The sequence below is a fragment of the Mesoplodon bidens genome (assembly GCF_964165515.1).
Source record: "Mesoplodon bidens genome assembly, chromosome: X".
NCBI lineage: Eukaryota > Metazoa > Chordata > Mammalia > Artiodactyla > Ziphiidae > Mesoplodon > Mesoplodon bidens.
In genome coordinates this window covers 109,335,424-109,355,919 of record NC_138163.1, presented here as the reverse complement: position 1 = coordinate 109,355,919, position 20,496 = coordinate 109,335,424, and the positions used below count along the sequence as shown (strand labels likewise).

General features: G+C 38.1%; 1 protein-coding gene across 1 annotated transcript in view; it reads left to right on the top strand.

The window, feature by feature from the left end:
* LOC308609441 (melanoma-associated antigen B16-like) overlaps positions 1–20,496 on the top strand; it is a gene marked incomplete at its 3' end in the record, with an annotated part of 609,526 nt that overhangs the window by 16,210 nt on the left and 572,820 nt on the right. The window lies entirely within an intron of this gene.

The window sequence follows — 20,496 nt, the reverse complement described above, 5'->3', positions numbered from 1 at the left end:
GAAGTCAGGTAAAAGTATGCACCAATCCAGTGGACCTATGCTGGCTGGCTCTTAAAACTCCTCACTTCATGGTTGTGTCACACTGTCCTTTTGAGAAAGTGAAAATTAGCACTGCTAGTAAAAGAGTGCCTCCAATGGGACATGGACAAAGTCAAGTAAACAGTGTTTATACACACAAGGACCCACCACAACTAAAAATAGGACTAATGACCCCTCTTTGTAAGTGATTTTTGCTTTCTTATCAGTGATGTCCCCAGGCCAGCATTACTACCCTACCTCATAAAAAAAAGATTACTGAGAATCTAATTGCTAAACTGCTCCTTCTTCTCGACAAGACCCTATCCAAGACAGGAGTCCATGATCTCCCTTGGGAATATCAAGCACAAGTCCACACCTATAAACAGCCCCTCTTAAATCACCATTATGAGGTGCCCCAAGGTTTCATGTGGGGTATGTCCTCATTTGCTACAGCCTACTAAATAAATCTGACTTTGACTGCAGATGTGTGCCTGGCTCTTTGACTACTGGGATTTGACACTTCCTTTTGACCATCAAAAATATCAGTCATGTAACATAAACCGCATCTTTTGTCAAAAGATACTTCTTTTACTGAAAGAACACCCTTATTTTGAAATGCTATTGAAATAAAACATACAAACAATAGGGGTTAATCTATATCCTTGAAGACAGTTTTATTTATATTCTCAAATTATCATCCCGTTCCTCATACCTACATCACTTCATTAATTATCTAGGCCTTTCTTTCACTGGTAACTTGAACATATCCACAAATTGTAGTCAGTTACATTCTGAAACATGATGAACATCCTTTAAGAGATTTGTATTAGTTATATATTGCTGTATAACAAATTACCCCAAAATTTACTGACTTAAAGCAACAAACATTTATTATCTCACAGTGTCTGTGGGCTAAGAATTTGAGTGGCTTAGCTGGATAGTCCTGGCTGGTTCAAGGTCTGTCATGAGATCCTGAATCTTTGCTGCAACCTCACGGAGACTAAATAGGTGGTTTGAGGTAAATTAATTTCTGAGCAATCTATTTCCTTATTAACATGTGTGCCATTGAATAATTGTAATCCAGTCACAGACATTTTGGTATGTATTTTCCACACATACGTGTCATGTGAAGGCCTCATAATAACTCTGTGGATCCAGTTTTCAAATGAAGAAACTGAGGCTTGGAGAATTTAAGTATCTTACCCTATATCGTAAAGCTATGGGGAGATAGAATCAGGATACGAAAAAAAATTTTGTTTAACGCCCAAACAGTACTTTTTGTACAAGATCAGATCTTCTAGAGAAAATAATTTTTTAAAAATAAAGAAGGAGAGAAAGAAGTAGGAATATTTGTTAATTGGGTCCTTACTTGATAACATAAATGTTTACATACATCATCACGCTTAATCAAGTCCATTCTCTTGTTTAATCAAGTCTGTTTACAATTGCTATTCCAGAAATCTCTCCCTTTTGGTAAAAATGCCCTTCAAAATATTTTCCAAATAAGCAATAAACTCATATCACCAGGAATGCCAAAATTCTCTCATCCATATGTGAGCACTGGGGTCTTTTAAAGAGGAAGTCATTATATTTTGTCTCGATATCTTTTGCATCACTTTTCTATGTTCTGTTCCTCCTGAATACTTTTCTATCTCATTTTTCTTCCTTCTGCGGAATAGAGAAAGATCAAATACGTTATTTATACCTTTCAATAAAATGACTACAGTGAGAAGAAGTTTCTGTCAAATATTTTATTTCTTCTCTGCTTTGACATTTTGAGGCAGTTATTTCTAACTGGCTGTTCAGAAGAGAGCAAGAAGGAAAGAATTCAGAGAAAGGTACATTGAGTAGGACCTAAGTCTTTCAATATTTAATGTGAAAAAGAAGATTAAACTGCACTTAATTTCAGATAGTAGTTTTCAGTACTGAAAGGTATAGATATCAGAGAAAGAGGAAACATCAGAAATACAGTTTATTTAAAACTGTACTAAACAGGGTTACTTGTGGGCTCTCATATGCAGTTTGAAATATCTATCAAGTGAAGCTATGCATTTTCTTTGATCACAACATTAAACATTAAGCTAACAGTGCAGTGGAAATAATTCAAGATTTGGAGTCAGCAAGAAATGATTTCAGGTTCTAGTTTTACCATTACTGGTTATATAACCTTGGACAACCTGTTTGTAACAGTTTGTGTATCTGTAAAATGGGAGTAATAGTGTCTATTTTTCCTGGTTGTGGTAAAGGTTAGAACTAACGTAGATAATTTGCCTAATACAGAGTAAAAGCTCAGGAAGTGGGGCTTTAATGAGTCTTAGTTTACATTTATTTATTTGCTTATGGAAAAAATGTGCTAATTTAGGAGAGCTAGAAAGAGAAATGTTTCTTCACCCCTTCCTAGCTACTCGGTTCTTAGATCTCCAGTACTTGGACCGCCACCTGTTCTTAGATCAATTTACCCTCGCCCAGTAAGTGCTTCTTCTGAAGCCGGAAGCTGCTTTGAAAAGCATACCTCCTTTTAAGAAATAACTTCCTTTGTGCAAAGTTTCCAGATGTCAGGTAGGCTTACCTCACCTATGTTTCTGGTTAGTAGACTGCAGATTTTAGATTATTATTTTCTTAAATGTAAGCAAGACTTTCAAAATGAGTTCCCAATCAAAAATACTAAGGTATTCACATTAGCTAGCTTGATAAAATGGATATGTGTGCCTGTGCTTCCAATCCTCGTTGAATATGAAGTTGACAGACAAGAAAAATCCTTTTAAACTTTACAGATATAAGCTTTTATTTGCTTAAAGCCAGAAAAATACCCCATAAGAATATGTAACTATTTCTTAATCAGTTTTTGAAATTCTTCTGTATAAACGGTTGCCAAAAATAAATGATATATTGATAGATCTTTATAGACTAATATTTAAATTACTTACATGTGCTCAATCATGAACTGTGAGGAAATGACAACTTATAAAAGACTGATTATTTCAAGTCAATACAGACTAGTTTGTTTTAGCAGTAGGAAAGTATAAAATCTGGCCTGTTTGAGGATACAAAATTTGAGAAACTAAAGGAATTTGCCCTCTCCCAGTTGTTAGTAGGAATTCACCAACCTATGGGGACTCAGCTCAGTTCCACACAGGCTTATGTTTTAAATGCCTTGTTTATTTGGTATAGAAAGAACCTTTTTACAAAGAGTGATTTTTGGTTTTCCCCAAATCCCACCTCTGTGGATTTCCCCTGCAGTTTTGGAGCTTGAAAAGTACATTATAGTCATCCACCTCTCTTTCTTCCAGTGTTCACAGTACACTGTACCAGGGGGTTCACCCTGAAACATTCACACTCCTAAACCTTCATTACCCAGGATTCAAACTAGGCTGAACACTGTCATACTCCTGACAGCTCTGCACAGTGTTGCTGTGAACATGCTCCTCATATTCTCTTGCATTCTCTGTGGTTATAATGTGTCCTCTGTATATTTCTGTGGGGATAGCACAATTTAAGCTAATCATTGAATCAGGAATGTGAATCTTCGCCTGAGTCTTGCACCCAGGAGCAGGGGGTGATGTTGGAATTACCTATAGCAAATCAATTATGAAAAATAAAATGGAGAAATGGAAATATAAATGAGATCTAAATAAAAAGTAATATAAATTGATGAGCTGGACTTCATTAAAATTAACAACCTCTGCTCTGTGAAAGAAGATATCAAGAGAATTAGAAGAGAAGCCACAGACTAGGAGAACATATTTGCAAAAGATACATCTGATTATAAAGACTGTTATCCAAAATTACAAAGAACTCTTAAAACTCAACAGTAAGAAAACAAACAACCTGATTAAAAAATGGGCCAAAGACCTTAACAGATACCTCACCAAAGATATACAGGTGGCAAATAAGCATATGAAAAGCTGTTCCATATCATATGTCATCAGGGAAATGCAAATTAAAACAACAGTGAGATACCACTACATGCCTGTTAGAATGGCCGAAATCCAGAACCCTGACAACAGCAATTGCTGGTGAGAATGTTCTGCACAATGTACCCTCCTCTCAATTTTATTGTAAACCTAAAACTTCTCTAAAAAATGAAGTCTTTTAAAAAGTAATATGAAAGAATTGAAGTTCTTGCTAGACCTTAATGTTTGTTACATTTGTTGGAATGGAATTTTCTGAGGGTCTTATTCATAAATGTACCATCTGTATCCCAATACTGTGGCTGGCATAAAATAGGGACTGAAGTGAATTGAAATTCTTTATCCAAAATGAATTCCTTTTCTAGAAAGGAAAAACTGACTAAATTTATGGAAATCTATGTTCAAATCTAACTTCTAATTTCGTACCAGAGCTGGTCAGGTGTTTAGACTGAGCTTCTTGCCAAAAACTACCAAAACTGCCAAATGAAATATTAGAAGTACCTTCTTGAAAACACTGCCTAGCTGATAAAACAGAAAGAATGATCTGGCCAAACTTAAGTGAAGGCTGGAACCAGATAATTAGCCTGAGCATAGAAGCCAGTTTTGCCCTAAGGGTATTTGCTGAATTTGACTTTAAATTTTCACAATCTTGGTTTAGGATACAAAGGGCGAAATGCAGGCCTCCCAGAGGCTGGAGACAAGTAGGAATCTTCCCTTTGTAAATCTGATACCACAAGGGCAGGGTAACCGAAAACTAAGGTTAAAGCTGCCTACTCTGTATACACCCTCAGGAACTGCAAGGAATACCACTGCCTGGATGATGAGCAAAAGATGGCTTCATACGAAGTGCTCTGAAATGTTCAAGAACAAATGACTCTAATCTCATACACACTTTTCCAAAGGACAGGACAAGGGAAGACTTCCCAGTTCAGTTTCATGTTACCAGATCCCTGATACAGAAACCTGAGGAGAAAAGTACAAGAAGGCCAACCTCACTCATGTACATAGATGCAAAAATCCTAGACACAATAATAACATAAGTGGAATGTTCAATGTATAAAAAGATGAATATACTGGAGCAAGTTAATTTACCATTGAAAGTCAATTAATGTAAGTTACTGCAGTATTGTAAGATGGAAAATACATATAATTAATGAAAGAAAGCACTATAAAATTTAACATACATGCAGAATTTAAAAAAGGAAAAAATATTGTACACTTATAATTTTGTTCAGGGCTAGATATCATGTTAAGTGTTTTTTCCACAATAAAATTTTTAAAAAGGGAAAAAGAAAACTTGTTAACAGCCTAGGAGTAGAGCAGAGATTCTTCAATCTGCTAAAGAGTGACACTTTGAAAGATTTCCATTTGAGATAAGGATGCTGTACACAGTTATTCAACATTGTATGGCTGGTCCTCACTTCCACAGTAAAGCCTTAAGGTAATTTAAGAAAACCCACAAATGGAGAGACATACATTTTCCTGAATAGAAAAACTCAATATTGTCAATATATCAATTCTACTCAAGTTGTTTTATAGAGTCAGTGGAATCCCAGTCAAAATCTTGAAAGTACTTTTGTGAAATATGAAAAGATGGAAAGTTGATTCTAAAATTTATATAAAAGAGAAAAGTGGTAAGGAAAGTCAGGACTCTTCTAGAGAAGAATAAGGTGCAGAAATTTTCTGACTAGATTTTGTAGCTTATTATAAAGCTGCGGTAATCAGGAATGTGTGGAATTGGTGCTTGGATAGAAAATAGACCAAATAGAATAGAAAGAGAACACAGAAACAGAGCAACTCATATATGGGCACTTCATATATGAAAAAAAGGACAAGGAATATTTGCTGATCAGCAGGGAAGAATAGACTACTGAAGAATATTTCTGGCTTAATTTGGAATCCATGGATAAAAAATAAAAATTAGAAACAAGACAGGGATATCCTTTTTCACTACTCCTATTCAACATTGTTCTGTAAATCACAGCTCATTCAATAAGGCAAGAAAAAGAAGTAAAAGTATACAGTTTGGAAAGAAAGAAATAAGAATATGTCTATTTGCAGATGGTGTAATTGTCTATATAGAAAACATGAAAGGGTCTTAAAAACAAAACAACTCCTGGAACTGTAAGCAAATTTAGCAAGGTCTCAGAAACAACATCAATGTACAGTAGTCAACTGCTTTTCTGTATACCACCAATAAATAATTTGAATTTTAAATTAAGAAATCTGTACTTTTAAAAACAGCACCAAAGAATTGAAGTGCTTGGGTATAAATCTAACAAAATATGTGCAGGGTCTATGTGTGAAAACTGCAAAACACTGAAGAAAGAAACCAAAGAAGATACAAATAATTAGACAATCTGTGTTCATGGATTGGAAAACTTAATACAGTTAAAATGTCAGCTCTTCCTAATGTGATCTAAAGATTTAATGCAATTTCAATGAAAGTCTCAGTAAGCTTCTTTTATAAAAAAGATATCTATAAACTGATTCTGAAATTTACACAAAAAGGCAAAATTACTAGAATAGCCAAAACAATTCTGAAAAGGAAGAACAAAGCTAGGGAACTCACATTGCCCAGTTTTATGATCTACTATAAGGCCACAGTAATCAAGGCAGTGTGGTATTGGCAAACGCATAGACATAAAAATCATTTCCAGGTAAGTTTAGTTAATACATAAACTAAATATGTTATACAATGGAATATTACTCAGCCATAAAAAGAAACAAAATTGAGTTATTTGTAGTGAGGTGGATGGACCTAGAGTCTGTCATACAGAGTGAAGTAAGTCAGAAAGAGAAAAACAAATACCGTATGCCAACACATATATATGGAATCTAAAAAAAAAAAAAAAAAGGTCACAAAGAACCTAGGGCCAAGACGGGAATAAAGATGCAGACCTACTAGAGAATGGACTTGAGGACTCGGGGAGGGGGAAGTGTAAGCTGTGGCAAAGTGAGAGAGTGGCATGGACATATATACACTACCAAATGTAGAATAGATAGCTAGTGGGAAGCAGCCACATAGCACAGGGAGATCAGCTTGGTGCTTTGTGACCACCTAGAGGGGTGGGATAGGGAGGGTGGGAGGGAGGGAGACGCAAGAGGGAAGGGATATGGGGATATATGTATATGTATAGCTGATTCACTTTGTTATAAAGCAGAAACTAACACCATTGTAAAGCAATTATACTACAATAAAGATGTTAAAATAAATAAATATGTATTAGTTTTTGATTTCTGCATAACAGGTTACCACAAACTTAGCAGCTTAAAATGACATCCATTTATTAGCTCACTTTCTGTAGTTCAGAAGTCCAGACACAGCATGGCTGGGTTCTCTGCTCAGAGTCTCACACACATACATCAGGCTAAAATCAAGATGTCAGTCAGGCTATGTTCTTATCTGGAGCTCCATCATCTTCTAAGCTTATGAGGTTGTGGTGAAATTCAGTTTCTTGCAGTTTAGGCCTGGGTCCCTGTTTCCTTGCTGGCTCTCAGCAGATGGCAATTCTCAGCTCCTAAAGCCTGCCTACATTACTTGCTGTGTGTACCCTCCATCTTCAGAGCCAGCAATAGGTAAGCTCCTTTGTATCAAATCCCTCTCACTTTTTGAATCTCTTACCAGGAAGAGTGCCATCCTGAGGCAGGAGATAGATGGGCTCCAGGCTAGACATTTACAACTGGCCTCCTATTTCCTATTTACATTTCTTCGGGCTAGATAAAGATGGGCTTCAGGCTGGACACTTACAACTAGACTCCTGTTTGCATTTCCTGAGACAGGGGATAGGTAGGCTTCAGGTTAGATATTTACAACAAGCCTCCTGTTTGCTCTCCGAAATGGAAGTAACAACAGAAATGGTAAATAGCCAGGCTTTGTCTTCTGTGGACACCTTAAGATAACAGTCATGGCAGGGACAGAGAGGGGCTAGATCCTGTTTGAGTACAAAGGATGAAGAGGTCATATATTTCCCATCCCTGGGGCAAGGGAGACACTGCACATGTGCAGAAAGGCTCCTTGGGGGTCAGAAGTCCGGGGACAATGCCAGGCCATAATGAGTCTTGCTTCTCCCAGATGCCTTTGCATTGAGATCCATCTTGGCTGTAAGGTGCATGCACACGTAGGGGGAGGGTCCTAAAACAAATTAGCCAGGGGGGACAAAACAAGACGATTGGCCAGAAGGTAAACAAAGCCCCAGAAGAACTGGCCTATATAAATGACTTGACCGCCTCTTTACTGCGCTCCTCCTCATTAGGGAGGACGCCCACACCCTTTCTCTACAGGTGTGCATCTCTGCCTTGCTTCTGTCTTAACAAACTTTCTCTGTGTGCTCTTCCACTTGTGCTGTCTCTAATAATAAACTTTGTACCTGTTTTTTACAGTTTTTGCCTCCATGAGAAATGCATTTTTTACTGGGGGCAAGAGCCAGGGGGTCTGGTGGCTAGGATTCCTGGTTTTCATTCAAGCTACCCAGGTTCAGTTCCTGGGTAGGGAATTAAGATCTTGCTTCAAGCAACTGCTCACTCCTGCCTCTCCAAGATAATCCCTTTCAAGGGTTCAACCAATTAAGTCACACCCACAGGTATGAACTGACTTGTGTCATCCCAAAATTCATATGGTGAAGCCCTAACTCTCAGTGTGGCTGTATTTGAAGATAGGGCCTTTAAGGAGATAACTAAGGTTAAATGATTTATAAGGGTGGAGTCTTAATCCAATATGCCTGATGTCCTTATAAAAGGAAGAGATGCTGGAAAAGCATGTGCTCAGAGGAAAGGGCCATGTGAGAACACAGCTAGATGGCAACCATCTGCAAGCCAGGAAGGGAGGCCCCAACAGAAACCAACCCTGGTGGCACACTGATCTTAGATTTCCAGCCTCCAGAACTGTGAGAAAATAAATTTCTGTTGTTTAACCCACCAAGTCAGTGGTATTCTGTTATGGCAGCCTGAGCAGACTAATATATCTGCTAAGAATAATCTCCTTTTCTTTACTAAATTGTGCCATATAAGATAAACTAATCATAGAGTTGATATCTCATTGTATTCATAAGTCTCTCCCACACATGTGTGGATTATACAAGAGTGTGGATCATTAGGCGTCGTTTTTTAGTCTATTACAGCAGCTTCATTTGTTATAGCAAAAAAAAAATATGGAAGCAATTCAAATGTCCATCAATAGGAGGATGAATAAACAAAGTATGGTACATCCATACAACAAGTTACTACTCAGCAATAAAATGGAAGAACTGTTGATGCACACAACAGGTTGGATAAGTGCTGAGTGAAAGAAGCCAGTCTCAAAGGTTATATATTGTATGATTATATATACATGCAATATGTAATTATATATGTATGTATAGTATGCATATATGATATATAATCGCATATAACCGTATATATATATATATATATATATATATATATGTATGTGACATGGCATTCAGAAAAAGACAAAACTAAGGATGGAGAATAGACCAATGATTGTCAGGGGTTTGGGTGGGAAACTATTTGACTACAGATAGGCTGTTTGAAAAAGTTTTCTGGGGGCATGGGACTGTTTTCAACCCTGATTATGATGGTAGTTACGCAAATCTAAACGTGTTAAAACTCATAGACCTGTACAACAAAAAGTCAATTTTACTGCATGATAATTTAAAAATAAGAAAAATAATTTACCTCTAAGGATATCTTATAAATTCCATGAAGTGACAAAATGAAACATTTTGTAACTTTTAAATTTATTGATAATAAAATAAAAATGTATAGCCACAATCTTGACACTCGAATTATTAAAATTCAGAAAATATTTAGAGATGTAGAGCCACTGGATTAATAATTTAATTTTTTTTACAACCAAAATGCTAAATTTTCAGATGAATTCCTCAGGAGATTGTGGCCATTCCAAGCTACATTAAAATGTAGTCAACTTTACCACTCTCGACTTGTATCACATTTTACCGAATCACACCTGGAACTCCTTGTTGCCATGTGTTAATCCACCAAAGCAGTCAAACTATTGTCTATTACTCTGTGTTTCACCATCACATCTTTACTCCACACAGAGATACATTTTATTTCAATTCCTATGTCAAATTGATAACTGGAAGTGATAAGTCACTCTAAAATGAGGAAAGCTGTCCACAAGCAGTTGCTCGAGAAGCTAAAAATACATTTTCACAGCTGACATGTTAATGGGGAAATTAACTCTGCCAGCAACATGAAATGAGATACTCAAGGCATTTTGAGCATTTGAGAGGCAGCTGATCTCCATTTCACTGGTATTTACCCTTGCTGCGCTGGGACCTCTGGCTGGGGACCAGCCTGCTACCTCTACTGTGACTGTAAGGCCCCCAGTCCATCTCTGTACTGAGGGCAGAGGACTGGAGGAACCAGCAGGGCTTTGAAGATACATCTTTCCTCCTACCTACCACGGAGAGAGAAAACAGTGCTTTTCTGTGAGGGGAAAACCTGCTACTCTGTATATGAATGAGCTAGATGTTGTCAATAAAGCCTTCGGAAAGAAGGAAGCCTAAAAATAATAACCAAATCACTTGGAAGATTTCCCAAGATATTAAAGCAGCATCCTCAGTTTCAAGGCCACCGTCTCCACCGATTTCTCCTGAAGTTCCCTAGGTCAGGGAACCCTAGTGCCCGGAGGAGCCGGTCAGGGAGGAGGAGTGTGGGGAGAGAGTGAGGAAATGGCTACAGGACTCGGAGATATGAGGATACACGGGAGAAGAGGCTCAGCCTTGCCTTCAAGTTACTACAGCCTTTCTTCTTGGTCCTGAGTTATCCTTTTTGTCTATTTTCATTGATTGAATAATGGCATTCTTGCAAAAATTCACTCCACCCGTTGCTCTGTGATCACAGAAGGGCAGATGTACCGTAACTGGATCTTCATTCCTCTCTGAGGTGGAGCACACCACCGCTTTCAGAGTAAATGAAGAGGATATATTGAATTCAGAGCGAGAGTCTCCTATAAATGAGCACACCATCATCCGGAGCGTTGCCTAAGTGTAGATTGAGTGTAAATGGCCTTCGGTGGAGTATGTAAATAATTCATTAGGCAGGAAATGAGAATTGGCCATTTTACTATTAGAAACATAGTGAGATTCTTTTTTTCTTTATAAGAAAGCTTTTCATGACAGACGGGAATCAATCATCTGATCAAATGCCTTTTCGGCCTTTTGAAACAGCAGTGCTAATGCATTTTCCCTTCTTCCTCTTCATAAATGTTAATTCTTATTACACACAGTCTATTGTTGGTAAAGAGAAACTATCACTCTGGCTTCAGAGTGAGCAGGACACTCTTGGAGTTTCATTAGAAGTATAGCAGATTATTATATATATTATATACACTAATTATATGTATAGTAGATCATATATAGTATATATGGTATGGCATATATAGTATATACTCTGACCTTATGTGCAACAACTTAACCCCTTCTCTCAATATTTTTTTTTTTTTTTTTTTTTTTTTTTTTTTTTTTTTTGCGGTAGGCGGGCCTCTCACTGTTGTGGCCTCTCCCCCTGCAGAGCACAGGCTCCGGATGCGCAGGCTCAGCAGCCATGGCTCACGGGCCTAGCCGCTCTGCGGCATGTGGGATCTTCCCAGACCGGGGCACGAACCCGTGTCCCCTGCATCGGCAGGCGGACTCTCAACCACTGCGCCACCAGGGAAGCCCCCTCAATATTTTTAAAAAGAATTTTAAAGTCCAATACTTCAAGAGTAGGATTCTAATTCATTACAATGAAGGATTTTTTTTCAGAGTATCTGAACTGGCAAATCTGTACTTGAGCAGCATCAACCTTCTGAACTCTTTCTCTAATTTCTCCAACCAAAAAACAGAAGTTTCCCTAAAATTCCCTGAGGTTAATTAGCATATAGGCGCACACACACACACACACACACACACACACACCACCCCTACACACCTGTATTTGCTGTGTTGTATTAACACTTTTTGAATTTAAATCATTCCCAGAAGGGAAGGTTCAGTTACTTAATAATCAGTTATTATTCCTTTAACCTTGATTGGGAGGAAAAGGGGAGAAAGTAAGACAGAGACAGAGGAATTAGGAAAAGTTGGTTCGAAAAAAAAGAAATTTGAGAGAGGGGCAGCAGGAAGAATTTCCCTCTTTGGCCTACAGCGTTTACCACAAGTGTTGCTGATAAAGTCTTAGATGAGAGATTTCTGGGGATTTGGGGCTGGGAAAGTCATGAGGTGTGAGCACTTAGCTCAGGTGTCTGTGATTCACAGGAACCTCCTAGAATTATATTACAAGAAAAATGTAATGGTGTCTGTCTTGAATTTTGTGATTTTTACCATTTTCTTTGTGTTGTTCTATACATTCCACAATGTAGAAATTATTCAAATATTAAATACTGTTAAAATGATCATTCACACAATTTTAGGTGTTATCATAGATTCAACTCTGGCTCCAAGCAGGGCTCACCATTTAATGAGTTACTCCTCAGAATTGTTAGCACCTTAAAAAGTAGCACATTGGGGCTTCCCTGGTGGCGCAGTGGTTGAGAGTCCGCCTGCCGATGCAGGGGATACGGGTTCGTGCCCCGGTCCGGGAAGATCCCACATGCCGCGGAGCGACTGGGCCCGTGAGCCATGGCCGCTGAGCCTGCGCGTCCGGAGCCTGTGCTCCGCAACGGGAGAGGCCACAACAGTGAGAGGCCCGCATACCGCAAAAAAAAAAAAAAAAAAAGTAGCACATTGATTTTTCATGATTATATAAACAATATTATTAGGGAACTTAGATAAGCTAGAGGAGTAAAAACAAATTTAAAGGATGTACCTATAACTTTATTGTTCCAATATCCACAGTTAACCAACATTAATACTTTATATATTTTCATATTTTTATTATAGAACTAATGATAATAATAATAATAATAATGGTTAAGTGTTTTCTTTGTGCCAGACCAGTCTTAAGTATTACATGTATTAACCAATTTACTGTTTACCCAACCCTACTTGTATGTATATCATTACCTCCATTTTACAAGTGGGGAATCAGAAGCCTTGCACAATTGGGTAACTTGGCTAAGGTCCTGTAGTTAGAGATACAGCCAGGATTTGGGCCCAGGGGGCATGGCTTCAGAGTCTCACTGTTTAACCACTCTAAGCTGCCTTAAATGCGTGCGTGTGTGTGTGTGTGTGTGTATATCTTGGGTGACTCATGGATTTAACCAATATACAACTTAAGGCTTGTAGCCCAAAGCTGCTTGAAAACCTGTCAAAAGGGTAAGTTGGGTAATCTTCCCTTGTCACCATATGGACATTTTGACAGATTCTATGACTTATTTGCATCTTCTCACCAAGAAAACCTCTCAATAGCCCCAACACTTACCATCTGCTGGGTTAAAAATGTTCTCCTGTCTATACATCCCTAACCAAACCTGGATTTTATGTACCCATCTAAAAAGAGAAATTTGTATTTCAATTTTGTATTTCTTTCACTGTATTTAATTTTGAGCATCTTGCCATGTGATTGCATTTTTTGTGTGTGATTAGTGTGACTGAGGAACTGAATTTTTAATTTTATTTATATTTTTTCCAGCTTTATTGAGATATGCTTGACGTATAACATTGTATAGGTTTAAGGTGTACAGTGTGTTGACTTTATACAATTATATATTGTAAAATGATTATACAGCATAGCATTAGCTTACTCGTCCATCACATCACATAATTACCATTTCTTTTTTTGTGATGAGAACATGTAAAATCTCTCTTAGCAACCTTCAAGCATATAATACAGTATTATTAACTATAATCACTATGGTGTACATTAGATCCCCAGAACTTACTCATCTTATAACTGGAAGTTTGTACTCTTTGACCAACATCTGTCCATTTCCTCCACCCCTCAGCAACTGGTAACCACCATTCTAGTCTCTATTTCTATTAATTGGGTTATTTTATCATATAGTATTTATCTTTTTCTGTCTGATTTACCTCACTTAGCATACTGTCCTCAAGGTCTCTCCATGCTAGATACCGTACACCTTAAACCATACACAAAAATCAACTCAAAATGGTTTAAACACTTGAACTTAAGACCTGAAACAATAAAACCCAAAAAAATAAACATAGGAGAAAAGCTCCTTGACACTGGTCTTGGCAGTGATTTTTTGGATCGTCAAAAGGCAACAAAAGCAAAAATAAGTGGGACTACATCAAACTAAAAACCTCCTTCTCAGCAAAGAGAACCAACAACAAAATCAAAATTCCATTCCTATGGAATGGGAGAAAATATTTGCAAATTATATATCTGATAAGGGGTTGGTTAATATCCAGAACATATACTTGTACCACCTGATAGCCAAAAATTATAAACAATCTAATCAAAAAATGAGCAGAGGTACACAATAGACATTTTTCCACAGAAGATGTACAAATGGCCAAGAGCTACATGAAAAGGTGCTCTACATCATTAATCATCATGGAAATACAAATCAAAATCAGAATGAGATATAACCTCACATTTGTTGAAATGACTATCTTCAAAAAGACAGGAGTTAACAAGTATTGGTGAGGATGTGGAAAAAGGGAACCCTAGTGCACTATTGATGAGAATGTATATCAGGCAGCCACTATGGAAAATACTATGGAGGTTCCTCAAAAAATTAAAAATAGAACTAACTACATGATCCAGCAATCTCTCTTCTGGGTACATATCCAAAGGAAATGAAACTAAGATCTCAGAGATAACTGAACTCCCAAGTTCATTACAGCGTTTTTCATAAGAAAAGCATTTTTCCAAGATACGGGGAAAAAACCCTAAGTTTCTATCAACAATGAATGGATAAAGAAGACATGATTTTATTTATATGTATATATATAATTTATATATTTCATTTATATACTTTTTAATTATATATTTTATTTATAATTATATATATATATAATATGTGTGTATATATATATATATATATATATATATAAATAATAATATCAGCAAGTGTGATGCCTCCAGCTTTGTTCGTCTTTCTCAAGATTGCTTTAGCTATGCAGGATCTTTTGTGGTTCCATAAGAATTTTAGAATTGCTTTTTCTATGTGAAAAATGCCATTGGAATTTTTTCATGGGAGTATAATTGCTTTACAATGTTGTGTTAGTTTCTGCTGTACAGTGAAGTGAATCAGCTATATGTATACATCCCCTCCCTCTTGGACCTCCCTCACCACCCCCATCTCACCCATCTAGGTCATCACAGAGCACCAAGCTGAGCTCCCTGTGCTATACAGCAGGTTCCCACTAGCTACCTATTTTACACATGGTAGTGTATTGATGTCAAACCTAATTTCCCAGTTCAGCCCACCCTCCCCTTCCCTGCCGTGTCCACACGTCCATTCTCTATGTCTGCCTTTCTATTCCTGCCCTGCAAATAGATTCATCTGTACCATTTTTCTAGATTCCATATCTATGTGTTAGCATACGGTATTTGTTTTTCTCTTTCTGACTTCACTCCGTATGACAGACTCTAGGTCCATCCACATCGGATAAAGAAGATGTGGTACATATATATAATGGAATATTACCCATAAGCAGAAATGAAATTGGGCCATTGGAATTTTTATAAGGATTGCATTGAATCTGTAGATGACTTTGCATATTATGGGCATTTTAACAATATTAATTCTTCCAATCCATGAGTGTGAAGTGTCTTTCCATTTATTTGTGCCTTCTTCAGTTTCTTTCATCAATATCTTATGGTTTTCAGTGTACAGGTCTTTCACCTCTTCAGTTAAATTTATTCCTAAGTATTTTATTCTTTTTGATACTATTGTAAATGGATTTGTTGACTTAATTTCTCTTTCTGATAGATCACTGTTAGCATACAGAAACACAGCTGAGAAAGAGCGGCATGGACATATATACACTACCAAACGTAAGGTAGATAGCTAGTGGGAAGCAGCCGCATAGCACAGTGAGATCAGCTCGGTGCTTTGTGACCGCCTGGAGGGGTGGGATAGGGAGGGTGGGAGGGAGACGCAAAAGGGAGGGGATATGGAAACATATGTATATGTATAACTGATTAAATTTGTTATAAAGCAAAAAATTAAAAAAAATAAAAAATAATTCTTAAAAAAAAAAAAAAAAAAAAAGAAACACAGCTGATTTATTTCCTTCCCGTCACCAGATCCTTCCTTATGTCACCAGGGTTTTGGCAATAGCTGTGTCCCTCTAAGGCCATGCCTCATTTCTAATAGCCGCTAGTGTGCATGACTAGTTCTTACCAGACTCTCCTAACACCCTTTCTTCTCTGTGCCACCTCAGGCATAAGAAGTAATTCCTCTCAGCTGACATTAGTCTTTGGGGACTTCATAATTGCTTGTTTGTTCTTTAAACCTGCCCAAACCTATGAAAATTGTCCATTCATTATGTTAAATTTGACCATTTGATGGAGGCTTTTCTCTACTTCTGGAAGCCTATCTGATACTCTCATTTATCCAAAGGTTCTTATAAAGAAATGTACGGTATAAGCTATGCAAATAGAGTTATCATTAGTAGAATGTAGGCTTTAAAATATTCACTAATAACTGTCACAGAGAGAATACAGTAAATGCACTTAGTAAGAATTTTTTCAAGGGGAGTAGACCCAGAATCTTCTATCTATACATTCCCTACCCTCTGTTTTCAAGGGATCACCTACAGCCAGACATTCTAAATTCTGAAGCCCTGAGATCAGCTTTACATTTAATTTATTTTCACCCACATGAACAGCCAGTTGCCAAGTCTAGCCATATTTTCTGTGGCAGTGCTAGATTTCATGCAAAGATCCTTGTCCAAGTCTTGACTCTGGCTTTCTCTAAACCACGACATAATTTAAAATTATTTTCCATTTGCCATTTTAGATATTTTGCATTGTCACTCACAGAAATTCAGGAGCACCCCAGGGTTGGATATAAACTTGTAACCTTCAACATTTCTGCCTACCAAGTGTCAATAACATTTGTCCTTATCTCTCTTTATCTTTTTACCTTGAAAATTCTGTTTTTGTTAATCCCTTGAAATGAGGTCCCCCTTTTAAACCTAACAACCTTTGAATAAATCATTCCAAATTTATGGGTACAATCCTCAATTCTTTTTTTTTTTTTTGGCTGTATTGGGTCTTCGTTGCTGTATAAGGGCTTTCTCTAGTTGCGGCGAGCGGGGGCTACTCTTCATTGTGGTGCGCGGGCTTCTCATTGCGGTGGCTCCTCTTGTTGCAGAGCATGGGTTCTAGGTGTGCGGGCTTCAGTAGTTGTGGCACGTGGGCTCAGTAGTTGTGGCTCATGGGCTCTAGAGCACAGGCTCAGTAGTTGTGGTGCACAGGCTTAGTTGCTCCGCGGCATGTGAGATCTTCCCAGACCAGGGCTCGAACCCGTGTCCCCTGCATTGGCAGGAGGATTCTTAAATACTGCACCACCAGGGAACTCCCCAATCCTCAATTCTTGACCAGAAATCATCTTCATCAATTCCTACATAGCATACATTTCTATAGAATCATAGACTCTAGAATACTTTGGAAAAATTAGTGGTAGTTTAGTCTAACCATTAACTTTTTACTGTTTTCCCATTTAGCTTTCCTCAATCAGTGTCAATTTTACCAACCAGAAGAATTGTTTCTCTATGTACAGCTTGCTGACCAGGGATACCTGTGAAGGACACTGCCTTTGAGGATAGGAATAAGAGGAGGAAGTAGCCAAGACCTGCTGCATGCTAAATGGGGTGTCACTATTTATAGTTTTCATTCCAGAGCGCTGTACCCCCAAAAATGAGCCAAAATTGGGGAATCAGGAGAATAGTGTAGAAGTCTGGGCATAAAATTCAAGAATGTATCTATGAAGACGCAGACCTACTTGAGAATGGACTTGAGGATATGGGGAGGGGGAAGGGTGGACTGTGACAAGGCGAAAGAGAGGCATGGACGTGTATACACTACCAAACGTAAGGTAGATAGATAGTGGGAAGCAGCCGCAGAGCACAGGGAGATCAGCTCGGTGCTTTGTGACTGCCTGGAGGGGTGGGATGGGGAGGGTGGGAGGGAGGGAGATGCATGAGGGAAGGGATGTGGGAACAGATGTATATGTATGACTGATTCACTTTGTTATAAAGCAGAAACTAATTAAAAAAATAAATAAATAAACTTTAAAAAAAAAAAAAAAAAAAGAAGTTAAGCACAGGCAGGAAAAAAGAAGCAGCAAAAAGGGAAATGAAATATAGTGAGTGTGATGGATAAAATCCTTTATCCTGTATATTGCCCTGGTGTGCCTCACTGGACAGTGGGTGGGACTGTAAAGGGGCCGTCTTTTCATTTAGCTGTCCTGTGAGGTGCTTCTGTGTCAGTGCTTCTTCAGAAGCGGGAGGGGTTTATAGGCTGTCACCCCATGGGATATTGGCAGAAGACCTCAGGAGTCCAGAATGGCCTGAACATCCCTTCCTGTGTCTTGGCATCCCTTCACTAATGACTGGGGTAGGCAGGTTGCTAAGAGAAGCAGAGAGCTGAACAGCTATCTGTGAAAGATCTGAGTTAAAGTCCGTCAGGGTTTAACTGAAAAGAGGCAAACTAGCCTTATGAAAGAGAGAGGTAGAGGGAGAAGGAGAGGGGAAGACAGGGAGGGAGGAAGGAAGGAAAGAAGGAAGGAAGGGAGGAAGGAAAAGGAGGGAGGGAGGGAGAGAAAGAAAACTAGAGTACAAAATAGGCAACCAGAGCAGAAGCCACTCTGTGTCTGGGAAACTCAAATGTAGGGAGCCTGCAGCTTCAGGCACCCTTGGTACATCAGATATGAGGATTAAAGAGGCAATATATGTTGCCAGATCTGGATATGAAGCTAATAGGTTACCAGCTGTGGTCAAAATCTAGTCAAGATCAGAAACTAGATGTGGCTGAGCATACAATTTGAGCAATCTCAGTGTATGCAGCTGAGTAAAACTCTGATAAGAGAGGGATGAACACTCCCTATTAAGTTGAGGAGCACACAGTGAATAGAATGATTATTGGTCAATATTCATTGGTAACCCAAAAGAGTACTAGCAATTTAATCACAGTGCGAATTCTCATTAATTTTTGGTGACTTACTTACAAAAAAACACCCTTAAGGGAACTTTTCATTCTTCCTATTTTCTGCTTGCATTTCACAGTTTGTCTTTGGGCATATCAAGGTTGGGAATCCCCAAATGTTTCTCTTTGGAAAGAATTTGAGTGGCTCTGGACAGATGGAAAATGGACCATCTGGTGTTATCACTGCATGCGTTGTTAAGTCTAGATAACATAAGGGTGATTGGCCAACTGCCCAGATAACACCACCAATTCTCTGGATTTACTGATTTTTTTTTTTCCCAAGAACTGCTCTTCATCATGGGAATTTATTTTCAAGCAGAGCATTGTTCTGATTTGCTCAGAAGAAGAAAAACAAATTTAAAAGAATGAAAGAGCAAGATTTTAAAATGCAGTATTTATTTTTTACTGCATGTCTCTGACTAACCTTTTAGTTTCCTCGAATTGTTAAAGTCAGCAACAGTGGGACCTTAACAGGATCAAACCTTATAGAATGATCCAAATACTATACACTACACTTGAGTGAATGTGGTATGTCTTTTTTTTTTCTATTTGGTATATATTTTTGCAAACAAGGAGATTCCTTTTGCAAGGCTGTCATAGTGGAATTCTCACTAGATGCTGTAACATACTAGAAAAAATTTTTTGCTTTACTCTTTTTTTAAAAATTTATTTATTTTATTCATTTATTTTTGGCTGCGTTGGGTCTTTGTTGCTGCGCGCAGGCTTTCTCTAGTTGTGGTGAGTGGAGGCTACTCTTCCTTGCGGTTTGTGGGCTTCTTGTTGCGGTGTCTTCTCTTGTTGTGGAGCACAGGCTGTAGAGCACAGGCTCCATGGTTGAGGTGCATGGGCTTAGTTGCTCCGCGGCATGTGGGATCTTCCCGGACTAGGGCTCGAACCCATGTCTCCTGCATTGGCAGGCAGATTCTTAACCACTGCACCACCAGGGAAGCCCTTCCTTTACTTTCTTACCTGCTGAGTCCTCAAGAGGTATAAAAAATAAATAGCTACAACTACAGCAAAAAAGAAGTCTAATGATTCCAGAAAGGGTATCACTAATTGGACTACTGTTGTCAAGTCACCTTTAAAGAAATGTTTGCACAGTGACCTACAGGCACTTTGTGCCTTGAAAGAAACAGGTCTTCTGACCCTAATACATTGCTGAACTTAATACATTGCTGACATTTGCTGACATTTAAGAGATGACCTAAGTAGAATCCCAAATAAAAGACTCACCCAAGGACTTGTGGACAGAGACCATAACTTTCTTGTCCATTAACTTTTCTGAATACTTAATATAGAGCTTGATATAGAGTAATAATTCCAAGAACAAAAGAATAAACTATTTTCCTATCTGACCCTACCTCTCTCCTAGCTTTATTTTTTCTTTTACTTCTCTTGTTTAACAAACTTTTTTTTTTCATTTTATCATCATTTCTTTATCTTACTGTTTCTCCTGATATATATGGTCCCAAATTTCCTACGTTTGACACCAACTTTT